The 23656-nt window shown below is 37.7% G+C and overlaps 1 protein-coding gene across 1 annotated transcript in view; it reads right to left on the bottom strand.

Annotated features, from left to right (window-relative positions):
• Nucleotides 1-23656, bottom strand: part of LOC136828890 (hatching enzyme 1.2-like) — a 122746-nt gene that overhangs the window by 59100 nt on the left and 39990 nt on the right. The window contains exon 2 of the mRNA XM_067087188.1: nt 3800-3822. The gene's annotated coding sequence lies outside the window, so the exon portion shown is untranslated. The remainder of the gene's footprint in view (nt 1-3799; nt 3823-23656) is intronic.

Genomic DNA, 23656 nt, shown 5'->3' with positions numbered 1-23656 from the left:
AACAAATGCAACATAATTTTTCAAGGTCCTTTCTCAATGAGAATAATTCCTTGACCAAAGTTTGATTAACCTCTGTCGTCGTCATCTAACAAATTATTGGCAAGCCGTGTTGAATATCATCGACGGCGCATATTATCACAACCGCACACTGTATTGTGACACGTTTCACATCATATGTCAGTGGGTTCAACGTGTTTGTATTCTTTGCTGACCTCTGTTAAGCGTAAATAACTTTACAACAGCAAACTTGGGAGTGGTGATGTCGCCAGCTTCGTTAGGGACAAAATCTGCGTCACTGCCGAACAAAAGGAATTTTGATTGGCTGCCAAAGATTCCAGTTTTTGTTGCGATACACAATTCTCCATACCTCGAGCTGGACAAAATTGATACCTGGCGTTTCAGGAGGCCACGTTGCCCAAGCATGAGTCAGAGCTTTAGTCACGAGGGCAATAAAGAAAACATTATTGTCACTCAAAAGCCCTGCACAATAAAAAAAAAAAGTATTATCGTGGTAAATATTTTGTAAAACCCAGACTGACGATTCAGAGAGCTTTCTTAACAACTTCCTTTCACCCCTGGCTGACTTGGTTTCATGTAAGGGGATAAAGAAATTTGGATTTCTTTAAGACAGTCGTAAAGATGTGAGTCACAATGGAGCGACTGGTTGCAGAATAGAAAGCTAATGGAAGGTGCTTGAAATCCGCTCCCAAAAGACACCGCTGATGGTAGGTAGGCGAGAGGTTGCAGGTAAAATTTAGTCGCTTGACCAAAAAAAAAAAACATGACTTTCCAGTTGGCTGGTTTGTCGGACACACATGAAATTTGTGTGCATATTCTTACAAAGCGAGTAGTGTAAGTGCGAGAGGAAACGATGTTTAATTGGCGATATACATTAGCGGATCCCGGGGGAGGGGGGCGCCACCTGGGCGCGTGCCCACCCGTGAAAAATAATGATAAAATAATAATATTGAAGATTTAGATAATAATAAAATAAATAAATATAAAAATTGGAAAAAATAAAAATCGATTAAAAAATATATATATATATATATATATATATATATATATATATATATATATATATATATATATATATATATATATATATGATATGAAAATTGGTCCCTCCCCATGAAATTTTTCTGGATCTGCTAGTGGCGATACAACAAGACAGTGCATTCTGAAAAACTTGCTAAGGATTCTGAAACGCGATTCTGTGTAAGGTCCCCTTTTAAGCCAGTGGATACCAACAGGATGACAATATTGTCAGGGCTGCACACACAGTTGAAGCTTGAAATTAAGACATTTCAAAACGAAAATTATTCTTTAATTACGTATTTCGTTAAGGAAGAGGTCCAGTAATGATGGCTGATTGTCTCACACGGCATTTTGTCTCAGTAAACGTCAGTCTTGGGACGTTTCTTCTGGTCCCGGGCTAAACTTTTGCAAAAACATTCGTCTGATGAGAATCAGTGATCTAAAACGCATACACAACTTTCCTAACTGTACAGGAGGCGCTATCACGCTTGTATGCAATGAGATTGCCAAGGAAGGCTTTAGGGTTCTAAAAGTATGAACAGAACTCGTCTTGAAAAAGTTCACTCTGAACAAAAGAATCTGTTCTTTCCCCCCCTTCACTGAATAGAACATATTTAGGAATTTTTGGTTTATTTATTATTTCGACTTTGGTGTCCATTGATCGCAAACAGTTGCAATAAGACTGACGATTACAACAACAACAGCAACAATAATAATAATAATAATAATAATAATAATAATAATAATAATAATAATAATAATAATAATAATAATAATAATAATAATAATAATAATAATAAATCTGTCTCGCATTGCCTCCAAATCAAGTTAGATGTCACTTGCAAATCAGAATTTAACTGAGCATATCGTCATCTAAAAGGCGTAACTTCTGATATTCTCGACTTCTTGAATTCAAGTAACAAAATAATTCTAGCGAAAATGATCCCCAGGCATGTTTTAGAGATAGGTAATATCACATGTGTTCGGCTTCCTAAACCAAAAACAAATTGCTGCATCATTCGACCAGAACACAAACATTCATCTCCCTTTCACAAAGACTGATAAAGATTGTGTTTTGAAAATGATCGTATTTTCCGTCACTTACGTAGAAATGACGGAGAAAGCGCATATATTAGACCTGACATGTCCTACGATAAGGAAAGCATAAACTGTTGAATTCAATTTGAAGAACAAGTAACAGAAAACGGAGGCTGTCAGTCAGGCGTTCGGGTAATGGATGTCGAATGCAAATTAATCTCTCTCTCTCTCTCTCTCTCTCTCTCTCTCTCTCTCTCTCTCTCTCTCTCTCTCTCTCTCTCTCTCTTTGTTCCATTTTTGCGAACTGCGGTGCTGATGGCAATGTTATTGTTGGGTGTCAAAAAAAATTTTCCTTGTTCTGTTAACGTGAATGCTGAGTAAAGGAGAGTGACTTTACGAATCGGGAGAGAAATAATAATGAAGAACAGCTAATGTAAATAAGGAAACGGAGCTTCAAAGACAGCAGGCGACACCTCAACAACAACAAAATTAATCTTAGTCTCTCGACAAACGCAAAATTATTCTCTCTGCCTTTCCTTTGGCCACCACCATCTATCCACTTAATCGCTGCCGGAGCAGAGAATGTGGATAAAGATGGATCGTGCAGAGTTCAGAGACAGTATTTTTACTAAAAAGAAAGTTTTCATTCCTTTGTTGTATTATTTCAGCAGTGTTCATGACAAACTTTTGCCGTGGGTGCGGGAAAGACGTTTATAATCAGAAACCATTTGAAAAATACGTGCAAGATGGGTGTTGTATGATTAATTATAGCATCAACACAACAACTGCAATAATAATAATAATAATAATAAGAAGAAGAAGAAGAAGAAGAAGAAGAAGAAGAAGAAGAAGAAGAAGATATTACTTTTATTATTGTAAAAAGGACAATACTTGTAATTACGCAGTAATGACAGTTAACAGTTATCATATATGATTTTTAAATGGGCGAAGAGAAATGCAAATATCAGCAAGAAGAGGATTAACCAAGTCATTAAAAGCCATTAAAATGTTACAGACGACGGCAGAATTAAAATACAGGAGAAACTGGAATACAGGAAAAATTAAGAAATGTAAATGATGATATTATGAATAATAATAATTTTCTGATGTGTTGATGTCTTTGGTACCCTTAAAGAAGATGGATGGGGGTTGATTTGAGTGACAGGCGTAAAGTTCATTTGTCTTAACCAGGAGCAGAGGACATTAAAGAACGAATCGAAACTCTCAGAAAGGCTGTAATATTGGAAAGAAAGAGTTTAAATATATTCAAAAGGAACATGGCTGTGGGAAAGGAAGCGAATGACAACTGACCGCTGAGTCAGACGAACCCCCCTGCTTTTGGAATTGTGTTTTTTGTTTTTCAATTCTAGACCAGTTGTTCTTATAAAATTATAAGACAGTATTCTTAGAATTTGTTGCAAATATAGGGAGATTGGTATCTTAGAATTTGCTGCAATATAGGGAGATTGATAATATCAGTAGTAGTAGTAGAAGTAGCAGCTATTCAATCAGCATTTCAGAAAAAAAAATCTAGATAAAAATGATGACGATATTTGTTAAAACTCGGCGAAATGGCTGCCCAAATTGTACCGAAAATAAGAAACCTGAATCTTTTCTATTAAATTTCTTCTGAAACAAAATGCGCTAAGCACTCGTCAGAGCGGTAAAATTGCCAAAATAAAATTAAACAAAACAAACGAGACAAGAATATATTTGTACTTACGCCCTGCCACACAGGATGAAAATCTGCAAAGAGAAATGAAAATTTCAATTAGAACTCCAGCTAAATAATAGAATAATAAGGTTATACTTTTGGTTTTTTAATAATATATAAACGAAGAGGAAAATAAACAAAGTAAATCTGAATAGTTGAATGTTAAGTAGGCTTGACTTGAGTCTCGCTTCGTTATCAAGATGTTGCTTATCTGTGCTATTGTATTTTGTTATTTTAATTCTTTACTTCTCACTTTCTTTTCCCATATTGGGCTGCTTTCCATATTGGGGACCCTGGCTTGTGGTAATAATACTGAAAATCAGATATAAGTGTTACATCTATGCAGTCGTAACTTCGAGAGAAAGAAAGAGATATAAGAATTTTTCAGAGGCAGGTTGTATAAAATCCCAAAAAAACTATTCATAATTCTTTCCCAGAATACCACCCAAGATAAACCCTTTGTTCAAAACTTTTTGAAACTTTTTCGATAACTAGCAACATTTGATACACATGCTCTGAAGTGGGATTATCCTTGGAAAACAAAATTAATGTACTGTTTTGTTAGTCCTATCAGAGAATATTCTCACATTCTCTTTCTAACACTTGTCAAGGTCCAGTACAGTTTGTCTAAAATATTTAAACATGTAAAATACGTAGGCTATATACATTTATTTGCCAGAATATGCTATACTATTATCAATGCTACTAATGATGTATTTGCAAATGAGTGTCATGATTATCATCACGTCTAACGCCGTGCGACACAAAGGACCTCGTAAAATTCAGCTATTCATGAATCCTGTGCTTTATCTTCCACAGATCTCCACTCCTCTCAACTTCCATAGATCTCCTCTCCATCTTCCCATGTCATAGTTCTCATCCATGTAGGTCTGGGTCTTCCAGCTCTCCTTGTTTCCAAAGGATCCCAGATGTCACTATCCCCTACTAATCTCCCCCAGACTGGTGCGAAGTACATGTTCAAGCCATTTCCATTACCTCCCCTTTTACCTCTATCCTACCATCTGACTCCTAAAGTTCTTCGTAAACCTATGCGTAATCTTACTTTTGGGTGCCATTTCAGTCTACTTGATTTTCAAAACCCCTTCAACTGTCTATAGCTTGATTTGCATTTTCAATCTTTCACCAAACTCCAACTCAAGGAAACCTGTGTTGGAGATCATTTTTTATAAATCTATGTAAGACTCGGCGTCAGATTCTCTCTTCGTTTCGTGTTAGTTCATCCTCTGTTCAAAGTCTGTCATTTTTTCGGTTTATCTTAGATTTATTAGATCTACCTCAAGTCTCACTCTTTGAATATGCGATACATTCTGTTAAGAAAGTCATGTACAATTTGTTCTGTTCTGCAGATTGAGTCACCATCATCTGCATATTCTGTCGATCAACTTTCTATCGTTACTCCAGTAGTGTACCCGGTAGTTAGTCGACAATGGTGGGTTGCAATCATGGTGAACAGGGGCATGGAACCAGCCACCTCTTCCCACAATTATAATGCTATGTACAGGAAGGCTAACACCTTTTAGAACCATCCTCTCTAAGAAGAATAGACGTCTAGGGATGAATCGAATATTTACAAGTATGAGCTCAGTACGTATGTTTGTCTGCATACATACAAACATACATGCATATACAGAGACACTCATGGGAAGATAGGGAGAGAGAGAGAGTGAGAATGTTGCCATAAACTGTAGTCGAAACTTGTGTTTGCGTAATGTTCTCAAAACATACAACTAACTTTTTTTTAATTCAGGAGACTCGCAACAAACTCAGGCTCAGTTTATTAGCACTTATCCAAGGCCATAAACAATGGGTGTTTGAAGAGGGTAAATATGTTTATGTTAATCTTCTTGATCCGTTGCCAATGCCTTTTAACACAGAGTATTTTACAGCAGTGTTTTTGGCTGCGTGTACATCTGCATGCGAAGCAGTGACAGAGAATCGACGTTGATAACCTTGAGGAGGCTTTATCGTAGACATACACCAGGCTGTCCGGGAAGGACCATCACGGCTTGTATAAGAAAACTTATGCTTATCTGGTCTGGTGGAAGCTTAAACCCACACACACACACACACACACACACACACACGAAGACATTTTCAAAATGCGAATGTAATGAATTATATATATATATATATATATATATATATATATATATATATATATATATATATATATATATATATATATATATATATATATATATGTATATATATATATATACATATATATATATAGATTATATATACATATATATATATAGATTTATATATATATATGCATATATATATTTATATATATATATGCATATATATATATATATATATATATTTATATATACAGTATATGTATGTATATATATACATATGTATATATGTGTTTGTGTGTATGTGTGCGCTTCTTTGCGTGCGCATGTGCATGCGAAAGCTACTTGAGCAAGGGAATCCGTCAAGTCCAACTTGGCACAAGATCAATCAGGAATTAACAAAGAATACATTAAAAAACACCGACAGTCAGTAGACTCATGAGGGATGGAACACTTGAAAGCCATTAAATGTCTTCCTAAAAAGTTGCCTTAAGACTGCCACAATCAATAAGCAGGTGATTAAGTACCATTCGTACCATGAGAGAGAGAGAGAGAGAGAGAGAGAGAGAGAGAGAGAGAGAGAGAGAGAGAGAGGTGGATTAAAAGTTGTATATACCTGTATACTAATTTCAAATGGGAAATTTGAATCATTCTTGTTGCCAGTGATAGGATCCTGATTGTCAAGAATTCTTTTGGTCAAATTTTATTCTTTATATGGTGAATAAAACCATACTTTCCCTGCTGTTTTCTTATAAAATCTTCATACCCTGCCAGGCCCCACTGGAGACATCGCATTTTGTCAGCGGACAACCCAGTGAATAGGTGTCACACCTTGAAAATACATAACAATACAAGACATCCCTCAACAGTGCACTTACGACCCTTTCCACTTTGTAATTCCCCAGAGTACCGATGGATGCTATGGGTACTGTGTAGTCTTGTGGGGAAAGGAGTTGTCGCGGGGGTGGTGGGGGGTGGGAGGGTGTGAGATTACTTAAGAGATTATCTCTGTCAACTCTACCTTTCCCAAGACCTGAACTATCCCCTTCAGGCTGCTTCGTTATAATGACAAGGACCTTCCACTCACCAACACGATTTTGCCATCAGACGAACACCTCATCAAGATTCGTTTACCTGCACGCAATCCACCTCACATAGCTATGAAATTATATACATACATACATACATATATATATATATATATATATATATATATATATATATATATATATATATATATATATATATATATCCGTGACTTTCTGATACTCAAAAATATAAAGCCAGAGATATTACCTACTGATATCGCTTTGCCTTGTGGATAACTTACAATCAAGAACAATTATGATTTCAAGTGCCTCTGCGCTGGCCAGGATTTAAAGCTGTGTTCTGATGTACATACAGTGGTATTAGGTAATGCACACACACATATATATTATATATATTCCTACGCCTATTACGCATTCAGAGGTTGTGGTGCCAAAAAATGTAAAGTCTTCATGTCCTCAGCAAGGCTATGGATGAGGTTGCTAGCCACATGCCCCTATTCTTGATCCCAGACTGGCGTGCAGCGTCCAGGGATCGAAGCACTGGGCTGTATCGCCCAATGGTTTCATAATTCTTTTGAAACACTTATGTTATTTATAATACAAATTCATTTGTGAGCATCTATCCTTGCATATAACAAATATCGTGTAATATTTTCGCATCACGTTATAATTTTGAGAATAGCTTTCGGCGAGGAATACAGATATACCTAAAAGTGTTCCCTTTCACGAGAACATAGAATATTACCATCACTCGCGTTCGGCCGCCCGAGAACATACCGTAATCCGCGCATTCCTAAGGAGACAACCCAATTAAGCCGTCCGTCAAGCTTTGTTGCCGCTGGGTACTTTAGTGCCACTGACCCAGGGGAAGGTCGAACGATGCCCTACAAGGCGCCCCCCAACAATCTTAACCCCTCCCACCCCCGAACTCACCTTCGTATCCTTCCTCTAATAAATCAACTTGAGGCTTGGAACACATCACGAGTTTGAACTGTAGACTCGACAGTCGTTGTAAGGCTGTGTCTCAGATTCTACAGGGTTGTGGATTAGGAAAGATGGTTTATTTTACTGTTTGTTTTATAAACCTAGAAACAGCAGAGAGCAAAGCTTAGGAATTTTTCTAATCCAGAAACCACCCACAGAAGAACATCGTTACCTCACGCAATCAGAAACCGTTACCGGAAAGGCATAGTAATTTGCTGAGCCAAAAACACCAGGCGAGATTTTATTTTATTTCCAAATGTTTCTTCTTGGTTTTGTTATTTGCTGGTTTCCTTCATATTCTCCGTACAAGTGAAAAAGACTGGTAAACAGAGAGCTAAAGAGACAGTCCCGCATCTCCCGCATCCACTGTTAAACACCGGTCACGAGCCCTGTTATCAAGTATCGTCGTCAGTCGACTGCCAAAATATGTCGCCAAAGAAATTCCGTCTGGCAAGGCGTTTGCGCCTTTACGAGCAAGAAAACTACGTCTTAGCGAACTTGGAGTCGGAAAGAAAGTGCTTTTAACGGGAAAAGTTTAATAATGGGCTTTATTTTTCATAGTGTTTGATGGTAATATCAAAGGATTACGTCAGAATTGTCGCCGTTTCTTTGACTTACTTATTTTTGTGATGCGCATATCACCAAATATCTGAATAATGTCATAAGTCTCCGTACTAAGAAGGTATTAGAAGAGGGTGGAATATGAGCCTATATAATATATATATATATATATATATATATATATATATGTGTGTGTGTGTGTGTGTGTGTGTGTGTGTGTGTGTGTGTGTGTGCGCGCGAGAGCGTGCTCTTGACTATCTTACAGTTATTCGAACATTACCATAAAATCATTATCAAGACTGATTTCCTAATGTTCCATCTTCCTTACATTATAGGCTCTCAAATACCAAGTAAAACTAGAGCTATGACGTGTCTTATGACATGTTGTTATATAACCAAGATTTGAAACTGGATATTAATATACTTATCGTTACGAAAGAGTAAATAGGGATTATGACCGTTACATAAAAACAAAATGCCAGGCTGACTCACGTAAATTTATTTGTATAAATGGAAACTCCATTGTTCCATTAAGGCTAATGCCATACTTAGTTAAATTAAACTCCTGAGAGAGAGAGAGAGAGAGAGAGAGAGACAGAGAGAGAGAGAGAGAGAGAGAGAGAGAAAGTATAATTCAATCCTGTGTTTAAATCTATATCTAATGTCATTAATATATGTAAATGAAAGCAATTTATAGTGTTGAATAGAGGAACGTGTTAGGTTGTTGCGCTGTTGCATAGAGAGAGAGAGAGAGAGAGAGAGAGAGAGAGAGAGAGAGAGAGAGATGGGGGAAGGGGAAAGACTCAAAATCCATCTGATTTAATGAATTTTAATTTAATTACTGGATGGCGTGACTGATAAAGGGAGCCGACACGAAACCACAGTGAGAGAAACAATGTTGCCTAACGATCCTAAGAGAACAGCGCTAATAAAGATGGCCTAAGCTATAAAACAGGTTCTCATGACGGATTCGCCGAAGCACAACAGCTCCGGTCTTAAATTTCAACGGCCATTGTGCTTGGACGGATGGGATTCCCTTCCAGTGAACGAATGCCACTAATTCAAAGTTGAATTATTTTCTCCGTCGTGTATATAACACACTTCTTTTTCCGTTTTTTTTATATGGCCACAGAAATATAATCAAAGGGTGTACAACAAAAACATGGTGCATCGTCAGTTAGTGAAATTAGGGGCCATCACAAAACGCAACTGATATACGTCGCAGTAATAAGAGAGGTACTGAATTCCGTCTGATATACCGTTCTTAATAGGCTCGCTCGCTTAAGGTCGTGTGTGCATGCTTGTGACTTGTATTTGATTTGGAAACAAATTGTACCCGAAATCTGGAAGATATGGAAGTTCCACTTCTAGCGTTACAATGATGTATCCCCGTAGATACCATGTATGCACATATAGAATATAACTGACATTACTTGCATTGTTTTTCACTTATCACTTGGGATTTCTTTTGTACAATACAAGCGCCTTAGTCTTCCTCGTGAGCCAATAATATACGTAACTACTGGAGGGTGTGGTCTTCTTCCACTGAGCTGCTTAAGGAAACGTATAATTATGAAGTACCTGTTATTAAAGTTTTTACAGGCAAATTCTGGCCAAGTCATTTTTCGATCTTTGATTAAAAAAATAAAAAGTCAAAGGATTATCAGTCATGTTTAAAGAAACATTAGCACAGTGTAATACTCCGTTTTAGGAAAGGAGGAATAAGTTTGCTTTTTTCCCCTTCGTTACAAGTAAATGGTATTGTTTACTTAATTAATTAAGCGCTTTCGTCTTTCTACTTAATCAGTTAAACGCTTTCGACTTTCTGCTTAATCATAGAAATTTCTTATGCTAAGATAAAACAAAAATGTATTATTCTGTTTTGTCTTCATGTCGAAAACACGGCTTCGGTCTATTGTTCTATAATGACAGGTAAGGAAATAAGTCTCTATTTAGCGGCTCGAACCAAGAAAAGAACTGGTTCTTTGGAAGGTGACGTGATAGAGGCAATCATCAGAGAATGTCAAAAAAATGGAAAAAAAAAGTGCCAGAGCTAGTAGCAGACTAATAGGCTTATATAAGTGAAGTATACCTTTCATTGTCCTTTTTTTAACGAGCATATATCAGCAATCGCACTGAGTTATAATTGTGATAGTGATCTATCGTGGCTTCATCAGTCCACTACTCTTTCCGAGAATTCGCTCGCCAGGTCGAATGACTTACAATTATGTCATGCAATTTGCAGGAAGTTAAACATTTTCGGTGATTCATAAAGCATAAAAGACATTGATAATTCAGAGATCACAGAAAAAAAGCTGAATAAAAAATAAGCATGCATTGTCTTGGAGAAACATTAAACATGCATTGCATATTATAGGTCTAGTTTTTTCACTAAACAGCATGCCTGTTGCATAACATCGTTGAGAGAAAGAGTTTGTTTTCCCTTTTCTTTGAAGAGTAAAAAAAAAAAAAGAAAGTAAAAAACGCTCAGAAGTTTCTTTGGCACAATCGAGTTTTCTGTACAGTGGTGGTCTTAGTATACTGTTGTATGAGCCTCGGGCCATGAAACTTTAACTACGGCCCGGAGGGAGGTAACCTATCTTGTATCGTTGCCAGAAGCACGATTATGGCCAAATTTAACCTTAAATAAAAAAAAAAACTACTAAGGCTAGAGGGCTGCAATTTAGTATGCTTGATGACTGGAGGGTGGGTGACCAACATACCAGTTTGTAGCCCTCTAGCCTCAGTAGTTTTTGAGATCTGAGGGCGGACAGAAAAAGTGCGGACGGACAAACAAAGCCGGCACAATAGTTCTCTTTTACAGACAGCTAAAATGCAAATGGCAAACTGAACGCGCATAAACACGCTGACAAAGATATATATATATATATATATATATATATATATATATATATATATATATATATATATATATATAGAGAGAGAGAGAGAGAGAGAGAGAGAGAGAGAGAGAGAGAGAGAGAGAGAGAGAGAGAGAGAGAGTAACTGACGAATACCTAATAAATGGTTCCATACTGGCTGGGTGGGAGGAAGCTTAGAGAGATCCTCCCCTTTTGAAGTATGATTTATGGGCAATGAGGCGGGAAGGAGGGAGAAGCAATAAGGTGATAGAAAATACAGGAAGATGAAAAGAAAGCAGTAGGCACCGAAGTGATGGATACTTAGATAGATAGATAGATAAATAAATAGGTTGATTATCTGAGGGGAGCAAAGGAAAAGAGCGAAGCAAGTAATGGGCTAAGAGAGAGAGAGAGAGAGAGAGGTGCAATGATGACAGCAAGCACCGAGGTATAGAAAAGAGGGAGCAAAAGAGAGATAGAGGAAGGGAATGCAACGAGAGAGAGAGAGAGAGAGAGAGAGAGAGAGAGAGAGAGAGAGAGAGAGAGAGAGAGAGAGAGAGAGGGGGTGGTTGGGAGAGAGAATGAAGTAAAAGAAGACAGAGATAAAACAGAGAGAGAACATACCAAGCATTATGATAACGAAAAGCAGAGATGACCAAGAGCAAGAGACAACATGTTACGACAAGAGAGACAGAGACAGAGACAGAGACAGAGAGACAGTCAGGAAGACAGACCAAAAAGACACGGATAACATCACTCAGAAGAAGGGACAGAAAGGGCTGACGGAGGGAATGGATCCAGCAAGCAATGTGGTGGTGTGAGAGAGACAGACAGACAGATAGAGATAACATTACAAGCAACTACTTGAAAAAAAAGCACAAAAAGGGGCAGACGGAGGGAATGAATGCAGCAAGCAGTGTGGTGTGAGAGAGAGAGAGAGAGAGGCAAATACCTGTTTCTGCCTCGCCATTGGAATCCCATATCCTGGAGTGCTTGCCCTCGTAAACACGTTTATGATTCTATTCACTGTAATCGCTATAGGATGTCCACGTTTTTGTGCCGAGCTGTGGCTCATCCGTGTGACCTTTGCCTGGCTACAAATATGGTGCCAGACAGTATGCTGTGAACAAGCTTCCTACACTAGCGGTTGCCGTTGCCATAGCTACAGTTCAGCATCAGTGACGAGTCCAGTTTTGAGGTGTTGAGACATTTTTCCCCCGAATATTTTCCTTTCTTTGCTTCCCTACAGAAATATTTCCCGCATTTACCTTGTTCTTCCAAGAAAGTAACCTCCCACATCCTTTCCTTAATCACTACTGGCCTCTTTATTCATCTCGATTTTTTGATGAATTTGTCGTATCAGAACAAAATAGCGGCAAACGGGCCGCCAGAATTTCACGATAAGCTTGTTTTTTCCATTCTCCTTACAATGTGACGCATGTAAAACTTGAATACTGCAATCTTTTTATCAGTTTGAAAAAAAAACTTATCAGATGTTTCATTACATTATTTGTTTTGCTTTCCATAACCAACCGCCAGCTAGAAGCGTCGTGTCAGGCTAGTTGTGTTCTTGTAATTATATTTCTGGTGTTTGTCTCAAGAATAATACAACTGGGTGCTTTCGAGAGCACGAAGAAGGAAGGTTGATAATAGGGTTTAAGAAACTTCCCAGTTGTATGGGTTTGAATTAAAGCATTTGTATTACATCGCAAGTAAATGACTGTGGATTTCATTTCTAGGCTGAAAATGTACACGAATGTAAAGCAACTAATCATCATTACTATTATAATTATGTTCATGCCCTTATAGACCAAACAAAAAATTCCTGGGCTACATTAACACTAATAAGTTCCCACTGTATACATTCTCTCCTTGCTCTTGGATTTTGATTCCTGTACCTTTTCAGTGCTGCAGAAACTTCGTCAAATTCCTGAAAACGGATGTTTAACTGTAGCCTTCTCTTAGGCCGAGCTTGTTGTCAAGAGTTTGTAACGGATACTTCCAGTAAATGAGTATATAGGAAGGTCATGGCAGTAGTGGGAAACTGTATTTTTTCTGAGTAGTGTGCCATTTAGTGCTTATCTTCTCATTTTCCATGTATTTAATTTTTAACAAAATGTCAACAAGCATGAGTTTACAAAAGGATTAGGCACAAAAAGATAACTTAAAAATCTCTCTCTCTCTCTCTCTCTCTCTCTCTCTCTCTCTCTCTCTCTCTCTCTCTCTCTCTCTCACACACACACACACACACACACACAAACTAGCAATATGCATGATGATAGCCACACCGTAAAAAAGAAAATTCCTAAAGCCAAAAATATACAGTACCTACAATTTAATGGTACGCTTCCGAGGCTTAGCATGGCATTGACACATAGCAGGATTAGTTTACTTCATTTTAATTATCATACTGGATTGCCTTTATTAAGCATTTGCTTTCAGACAGGTCTTATGAACAAGAGCCCCTTCTGGCACCAGGCCAGCGTAATCTAACAAACTGCAGCAAGCACTTGATGTAGGCTTATGCGTATTCATAGTAATATTCAAACTTACCGTTGGGTAGTTATAGACAATTTAGGTTGATTTTCATATTCCTTAGGCATCGCAAGATATCGTCGTTATTATCATCGTTACCATCATCATCAATCCGTTTCATCGTGTTTTCATCACTTTTGTGGACTGAGGATAAATGGAGGAATGAGTGATTCAGGCAGCCAAGGAGAAAGTTAACTCCTATCAAGTTGGCTCTTTACCAATCTGGACTGGTTCTATTGTCCTTAGAGCAGTGAGGTGAATATATAAAAATGCCTAGTATTATTATTATTATCATTATCGCTACTACCCTTCTGCTTGTTTGTCATAACTATAAATATTTCCAACTCAGTTTTAAAACACCTGGACCCTTGTACTCACCCCCGATTTCGTTAACGATAAGTGACGCCAAGTCCGGTAGCTTTTGACTGCGAGCAAGCGCTTGGTGCGTCGGAATCCGCATAAACATGCACTCGGTGGTCCGAGAGAAATCTCTGGGACGTGCTTTGCGATCAGATAACTTCATACTCCAACTACTACCCGTCTTCGGATGAACTCTCATGAAATATCGTTAGGTCACAGAGGGTGAGAACGATTACCGGAATGCCAACCTTACGGGTAGTCTCACTAACATTGTTGTTCGTGGTCTGCAGTGTATACCTCGGCACACGTTAGACCAAGATCTAAAGAAGAGTTTGGCTATTGTATTCCCAAGTTTGTATTCCCATCGTAGTCTATGTCATTTCGTGGAAGGACTGAATTCATGAAGACATGTCCATATAGCAGTGTGTGTAACTAGATATCAGTTTTAGCCAATAGATCCACTTTAGCAGCCTGGTAATATCCACTCACCTCAATATCCATAAAAGATATTATTGAAAATTCAGTTATTGTTGCAAAATCCGTCTTAACAGGAGATAGTTATCATGAATTTAAGAATTCGATTAGTTTGGATTCCAGAGTCAAGACACACCAAGGCCTCTCGAGCTTTCCACGTAACATTATTTATCAACAACGAAACCTGTTCCTTAGGCCAAGCTCCCCTCAGTCCCCACGTGCTCTTCTTATTTAAAAATCCAGAGGCTGATGATGAAGGTCAATTTACAAAATATAAACTTAACAGGAGAGGCATCTTATGTCATATGGGGAGAGTTCAAGTTAACGAGTATTCTCTTCGTGTAACAAAAGTCTTGGTGCTTTACCAGTTTGTTATTCTGCTTTAGTAAACATTGACAGATTTCCTTAGATGAATGTCGTATTCATTTCTCTGACAGCATCAACTACCTTCTCTTGCTAGGAAATTGCTGAGACGCACAGTAGCCTGAATCTGCTGCAAAAGATGTGTAACCTAGCATTAGTAAGATAGGAAGGACTATCTTGCCTTAGCGGTAATCTTGATTCCAGGTATTCAAGAAAGGGACACTGAGTAATATTTTGAATGCATTAGTGGCGATAATAGTTAAAGCAAATAAGATAATAAACGTGAGCATTAGGTAATTAGTAATTAAGGGGACTAAATATGCCATAGCACATGACCCACATCATCCTCCGATTCCTGAAGGAATGATAATGAATTACAATCTTGGACATAATCTGCAAGGAGACAAGGGCCCTCCAGACTTAAAAAAAAAAAAAAAAAAAAAGACAAATGAGGAAGGGCATAAGGTTAGTGAAATGCAAAGTAGGGAAATTAGGGGTAGTGGAATTGTAAAAAAAAAAGACAAAATCTCCTAAATGTGGCGAACCGTAGACTTATTACTAGGAGACTGAGCTGTTCTTGAGGATTAAAGGAAGAAGATAGGCTGGATTTGCAGTTATTAAAATCTATTGACGTCCAGAAGAAAAGATAACCTTTATCATTATATTGTTAAACTTTTCTCTTTGAAGTAAAAAACAATGGAATAGGTTAGGCGGGACTTCTTCAACCAAGTGTGGGTGAGGCGTTCCAAGGGTTAGCAATAGAACGCGTTTTAGGAGTGACAGGAGTGTGCATTACAGTAACTAATAATTGATCTCAGTAACATTAAGTTATAACAAGGTGGAATTAGCAATGCATATCGAAAATCACCCTTAAAAATAATTTTTTAAAAAATTAGCGTTTTTACCTTCCCTTCAGAAAGTCAGAATTAGTGAATTAGCAGTACCAAATAAACAATCCTTATGGAAATCGGAAGAGAAGGCCTGTTTGCCTTTGCACCAAAACTCAAAAAGCACTATGAAAGGGTTCAAAAGGGCTAAGGGAAGAAAATATTTTTAATGGATAAGCAGAAGGATTAGATTTAAAGGAAAATTCGTTAATATTGTCCGTGTGGTGATGAAATCTGGGGACATGGGTTTGTTTTATCATGTTAGGAGTAAATAAGCATGGCCATTATTACGTCCCACATCTGTGTAGATCAAATGGATCTCCATACTAGGGAAAACTTCATCATGCTGGAGAAAAAGAGGAAAGGCTCACGGCAAGATACAAAGCAGCTGAAGACAAGAACAAGAAGGATGGTTGAATTTAGAAACGTCTGCAGAATCTGAAGAGCAAGATAGAGAATTATTGTTGTTGGGTACAAATTATTATTATTTTCATTACTTTCGCCACAGTGCTTATGGTTGATGCTCAGTTTGTTTGTCTGACTGTTTGTTAGCAGGATTACTCAAAAGGTTTTACGAAAATTTCATCAAAAGTGTGGTCTCGTGACTGCCTACAAGTGATTTGAGTTTGGGAGAACCAGGAATATAACATTTGACGGGAAGGGACTTAATGAGGTGTGAGTTCCATGCTTCAGAAACAGAACCCTGCGTCAGTTGTTACCTGACAGAAGATTGTCTTTTCTTAACGTGTCAGATTTTGCTTGGCCCCAGACAACTGAATGTTGCCAGTCGATTAAGATAAATATGCACATTGGGGCTTAGCAATGGCAGAAGCGTGGAATTGTACAATCTTTTTCTGCTCATTAATATTATTATTAATCTCTAGCTTCGTGCTTTCTTTTTTCTCTCTCTGATCTTGATGAAACTTGAAAGCGAGCACATTTTGGGTGCTGCTCGTATCCTCCAAATATTTTTATTTCACCTTTGACCTGTTTGTCATGACCGCACATCAGTTTTGCTTATAAAATTTTGGCAGTTTCTCTACATCTAAAAAAACACAAAACTATGATAGTTGTCCTCAAAATCTGAAAGCATGTGTAGAAAGTATTGTTTTAGACGTCTTAAACCTCGACATGTTATGCAAGGTCGCAGATTAATTCAAGGGGTCAACATTTGATTTTCTCCGATTCTGATGTAACTTGGTGGGAAGTGGCAATTTTTCCCCAACACTGAATTTTTCTCTGATTTTGATGAGATTTTGTTGCTATGCATTTTGGAGGCATGAGGTTCTCTTGCCTGAAGTTTGTGTCTTGACCTATTTTTCAGGGTTAGATTTCATAGCTCATCTCTCTCTGGTTTGGAAGACACTTTGTAGTTGGATACATTGGTGGTTGGTGATTATTTTTCCCAAATGTTATTTAACCTGACATTATTTTAGGGTTCCTGATCGATTTGAAGCATTTTAAATGGCTCTGCTTTTCATGAAACTTTGTTGATAGGTACTTTGACCTGTGATTATTCTCGATGAATATTTACCCTGACCTGTTCTTCAGTCATGTGTCAATTCAGAGATCAAAACTTTATCTTTCTTTGGTTTTGATGATTTAGTTGGTAAGCAATTTGGGAGTTGCCGATTAATTTTCCCCTGTTACTTTCTTGGCCTGCTTTGCAAAGTCACACTTCAAGTTTAACGTCAAAATAAAAAAAAAGAAATAAATAAATAAATAAAATAAATAATAATAATAATAATAATAATAATAATAATAATAATAATAATAATAATAATAATAATAATAATAATAATAATAATAATACAAATTCTAGATACCAGAAACTATGTTAATCAGAGGCCTCTACTCTATTAGTACCTCTAATAAATTTGTATTATTTCTAGAATAAAATTATTTATCGTATTCTATGGATTCAAAACGTCTTACCTAACAACTGCTGCAATGATTACATTTACATGCAACTGCAAATCACAGCGGAAAAAATATCTATACTATATTGTACGACTACTTAATGTGTACAATCGTTAGGTGTTGTGAGAATAGTAGGTTTTCGGAAATTTCCAAATATGTGTATCAGAATAAGACACCAAGTCTTTTGCCAAATCATGACCTGTCAACTCAATAACATCATCAATATCCCGAAACCGAACAACCCACAAATCTACCGGATTTTCACTCATAGTAGTTATTATTATTATTATTATTATTATTATTATTATTATTATTATTATTATTATTATTATTATTATTATTTGTAATCCATACACACTTACACGGAACGAACCAAGATTATTATATTGACAGACAAACTATCACAGCTAATTCAAGAAGCAACTAAAAAAAAAATCAGAACTCAAGTAAAGCTAGTTTGTTAAACGTAATCGATGGAGCTTCTTTTAAACAATTCTCATTTGAATTGAATGTTTTCCGAGTGCGAATATTGCCTCATTTTTAAATGGGGATCTCATCTCATCTTCTCGCATGGTACGATATGCAAGCGGGCCTATAGCAAGACAAAGTTCGGAGACACGCAGGTACGACTGTCTTCGCGAAATGCAAATTTGAAAGAACTGGAACCTGTTGGACGCCGCCATTTTCCTACTCCCAGAATTACTATTTTGGGTTGTAAGAATTCTTCGAATGGATAAGGGATGCGGAATTAAAAAAAAAAAAATAACCAGTAGAAAAAGTGAAGAATGCTTAAGAACATCAGATTACTTCATTGCCTCCTGCCCTAAAAGGCCTTTGATTCCAAAACACCAAACGAACTCTATTTCATTGTGACAGCTGAAAATCATGCCTTCAGTGAACTATTATGGATTCATTTTGAGGCTTAAAACTTTCAAGCTTTGTCAAAAAAAAAACTTACTCAACAAAAAGGATTTGGTCATCAATTTTAATATACACTGTTAATTTGAGCTGATGCCTGGCAAAAACTGATTATCAATTTTCACATCATATTATGATCGTTAAGGTATCTTTTGAAATGGGGAATCTTCACATCATCCAATTAGTCCGTAATATACGGTTCTCTTATAATGAAATTCGTGAAGCTTCATCTCAGGAGACCCGAGTCTCCCAACAAACCGGTAATCATCATCCTGTCTCCTCCATTACCGATCTTCCTCGACGGGTTCCACCTGAGAAGTAACATGTCAACAGATATAGCGTCAGGGCAGGGCCGAAGGCGTTGCCACTGAGGTCACAAATATGGCAACCTTCGGGGTATTCGTGACTGTGGTCTTATGGGCTGGCATAGGATTGTCAATAAGGAAAAGAAGCGAGGTTTGTGAGGGAGAGTCGACTCCTTTTCCAGGATTGTCGCTTGAGTGGAGTTTGCGAGTGGGCGGAATGTCTTCCATTTTTAGGGGAGGGGTCAGACAGCCGCTGATAACCTACGTGCGAAGGAAAATGCAGTGACACTTCGAGGGATTGTAGTTGGTGTGGTGTGGGTTCGTTTGTGGGTTCAGTGGTCTTCCACTCATCCCTCCTACCTGCGTTGCTGGACGGCTGAGATTTACCGGGTGCCATTTTCTCATTTCTGTGATGTTCTGTGCTTTCTTGATCTCAAAACAGTTTTACACTTTTTTTCATTTTACTGATTCCTTTTCATGTGTCATATATCCTTCAGTTTTGGAACAGAGACAAAACGTCTGCTGTCAATTTCAAGTTAGATTTAACTTGTGATCGTTTGCTCTGATCCAGACGGTTTTACTCAGCCATAAGCAGTTATTTATGGGTAAATGCCATCTTACTGCATTGCCTGTCTGCCACTACATCTCACAAATGTTGTGCGTTTTATTTCTTGTTGCCATGAATCTAATTCATGTCTTCACATAGTACTTGGTTTTGCAACTGATCTCACTTTTCTAAATTTAGTAGTACTTTGGTTTTTATTTGATTTTGTGTCATTACACCGCGAAATCGTTCACATTCTTCTTTTCTCTATCTGTTGAAAATAGCTTGAGAGAACTGGAGGAGGCGGATTCTTACCAGTGCGTTTGATATCACACTGCTGTATCGAAGGTGAAACTCAGCGAAATAAATTTCAAAACGAAACATTGACTTTCACATTCTAAGTAGAGTTTTATCGTTTATAAGCGTATCCTGATAGCTCAGATTCGTATTAACTGAATAAATTTAATGATTAAATGAAGTGAGTATTAGGCTTTATCTCTGTAGTAAAGATGAGGGCGTTATTCATTTGTGGAAGAAGGTTATGCCAGCTATCTTACTTTTATTATTGCAATAAGCAGCCTATTAATGGATGTGAAGTAGGTTTGTTTATAAGAGCAAAACAATAACATTAACTAGCAATATTAATAACAGCAGTAGCGGTTCTATTATCAACTGTTTCAGCGTGTAGAAGCATCAGATATACCTCTACCTGAATTATCATTGCCGTCATCATCATCGTAGTTATTGGCATTATTACTGAAACCGCGTCTTGTATGATGTTATTGTTATTGCTAATTTCTTATTGATATTCTTTCTCTTAATCGTGATGAAGAATACTTCGACTATTTGAAGACAGAGCAAACTTCATGGCAATAAACTTCGCGTTGAGTTGCATGCGCCTGGATGACGAGAGTTCGGTCAGACTAATAATTTGATTATCGTCACCAGCATCTCAAAGGTGAAATATTAGATTCTAAGAAAACCTGGGCATATTTTCATCATGAGTAAATATCTATATAGATGTGTTTTTGGACTTGTTAGTTTAAATGCTTTTTGACTATTATTATCATTGTTATCGCTAAACAATTTGTAGCACCGTCACCGAACTGGCGGCATTTTGTAATTCGTTAGTGGAACGGTTATCACTTTCTGTTACAGGTATTACAGCGATAAATATACTAAAAAAAAAAGCAAGACTCCCATACAAATGGATAAAACATTTATAACGCCGTGCTTACATATACACATGTAAATATTGCCATCGTCTTCAGAATTGTACAAAATAAAGGTCCTCCGTGAAATTCCACCGCTCATTCCTTTCCTGTGTATTCACTTCCGTTTAGATCCTGCTTCCATGGCCATACCCCTCTTCCAACTAGGCCTGGGTCTTCCAACTCTGTTGGTGCCCACAGGAACTCAATTGACACGAGGCCAGCCCTATAGGAGGTGAAAGTCAGCTCAGTGGTCTGGTTAAACTACTGTAATACTCAACTGACACGAACACGCACACGTACTGTTCTCCTCAGGGGTGGCTTATTGTCATCACTCTGTTTGAACTGCATTCATTACTTTACTTGAGTTCCATTCAGGATGGGAGACTTTGCCTATATACCACCCTTTTATTTCCGATGCCATTATACATAATCAGCCAGAGGGAGTAGATGCGCCCATCTCCGTTGGATGAGGCAGCTATAGAATTCATGGAGGTCCTAAATGGAATTGTCCACGTTGCCCACAGGGCAGGGTAATAGCAAGTCCTAGAGATAGCCGGTAGAGATAAGCGCATGTCTTTTGTTCCATATGATGTTAAAGATATATGAAGTAAAAATAGCTCAACTTGCCATATACTAAAAGGCGTCATCTGCACATGGTGTGAGGTTCTTACAGGGGAGGAGTTCCAGAGAATGTTGGATGATTCCAACTATATATAATTTTATAGGCATATCAAAGCAGCGATTTTCCATGTTCTTGCATGTACAAGATGACCCTTGAAGTTCATTTTGGTATTGGGTTGCCAGGACGGGGAGAACATGACGTCATTTTAAACGTTCCGTAAACCTGACATCCATTTTAGATCCATATTTGAAATATCAGTAGTAACTGTGATACTCTACTATTTTCAAACAAGTTCCTGTCTTTATATTTCAGTTTGTTTTATTCAGGATGAGAAAAAGAAAACACATTTTTTTTACTATTTAAGAAGATAGCTAGTGAATGTGTCTCACTTTAAAGCTCATAGGCAGAGATAACAGTATAATAAAAAAAGATTGTCGATGACTACTTTGCGATGTGCATTATACTTTTACTTGATGGCGCTGAAGAATCGTCCGTCTATGCTTAACATTTCGGCTGACTTACTAGCTTTCTTTGATGTTGTTTAAGAGTAGATCCTTGGGATATATCAGGGTGACAATTATGAAAATCCCGAATAAGGCAGATTTTGGCTCCACCTATACATTTACAAGTGGGATAAAACTCCGTTTGATAGACCACCTTAGACGAATTTATCCAAATATTTTTTTGAGAAATACAAGGAGATACGGAGCGCTCGTTACGTTATTTACGACTCTGTTAATTTTGATTTACCGTCTATCGAAGCGAAATGATTGGTAAGAAAAAGCCCAAGGCCCAATCTCTTCAGGGAACGGTTTTGATGTAGAGAGAAGCTAGTTAAAGAGGCCTGTCAATCAGCATAATATGGTTGCACGCCATGACCAACTGTTGCAGTAATCCTCAACTACAAAATGAAATGTTTTAGCCCGTTTCATTGCTTCCAGATATTCCGGAATAACTTAATAGGGACAAATTGGGTCTAGTGGAGCTGCGAACCAAAGAGGTGTTTTCGATCAAACTTTGGATATAGTGGACGGACTCGCGCCACGGTTAAGCGTTCACCTTTTCTTGATTTATTTCATATTGTTTGATACAGTGGCAATCTTAAGTAAGTGAGCTAACTTGAGATTTTAAAATGAACTTACCTACTCAGAGATTATCTTTAAATCTAATCATGAAACCGAATTTAGTTCTCGAACGTAGATCACCCGACTGCTAAGGCATAATCTATCACGACATTCCTTTTACCCTTCAAGTTTAAAGAGGTGGTACGCCCCACGTACTCAGACCGTTTCACTCGAATATTGTGACAATCCAGTGTAATCTCCTCAGTCCTTTCCGTGAAACGCCTAGGTTAAGTCTGTCGAATACATGACACCGAATTAATGAGGAATTTGCTGTGCACTCTTCTGAGTGCTCTACATGCACTCTAGGGGAAGTGTTTGGATATTATTTTTTTTATTTTTTTACAAAAGTAAATTTGTTACCGAGTTAGATTCCGATCCTGAGCGTCCGAAGACATCGACTGTGTGGTGTAGTGTTTAAGTTCGTAAGCAAGGTACTTATCGTATGTGAACTAGCAGGATGTTAGCAAAACGTAGACTAATGTTATTATTCAGAACAGTTTAGTTACTATAAATAATGAATCAACTAACAATACGAAATTTTACGGAAGTATTCCCCCCTTCTACCTTGTCTATCTGTCTGCCCGCTCTCTCTCTCTCTCTCTCTCTCTCTCTCTCTCTCTCTCCGTAGGGGATTTATGCCGTCAGCGAACTTAACGTGGCGCACTGTAGGAATTATTAAAAGTTGTTTGCAACGCTCCTTCGGCCCCTAGCTGCACCCACTTTTTAGCCTTTTACTTAAATCTTTTCGCCCCTTCTCTCTTCCGTCTTGCTGTCCAACCACTCTAACCCCCTGCTGTCACTGGACTTGGCTTTATAGCCAAATTTTCATCAATCAATCATCTCTCTCTCTCTCTCTCTCTCTCTCTCTCTCTCTCTCTCTCTCTCTCTCACTGAAATAACGGTGGAAAATGAGGGTGTTGGCATATGTAATAATATTTGATTTACGTTCTTTACCAGTTTCAGCACAAGTTTGAATTCAGTACTGTAATCCGGTACACTGTTTAAACTTCGCAGTTTTTAATAAACCAAAACAAATGGGCTAC

Source organism: Macrobrachium rosenbergii, chromosome 43 (assembly GCF_040412425.1).
Source record: "Macrobrachium rosenbergii isolate ZJJX-2024 chromosome 43, ASM4041242v1, whole genome shotgun sequence".
In the NCBI taxonomy this organism is placed as follows: Eukaryota; Metazoa; Arthropoda; class Malacostraca; order Decapoda; family Palaemonidae; genus Macrobrachium; species Macrobrachium rosenbergii.
Note: the sequence above shows the minus strand (reverse complement) of the source record. Positions and strands in the feature narration are given on the sequence as shown.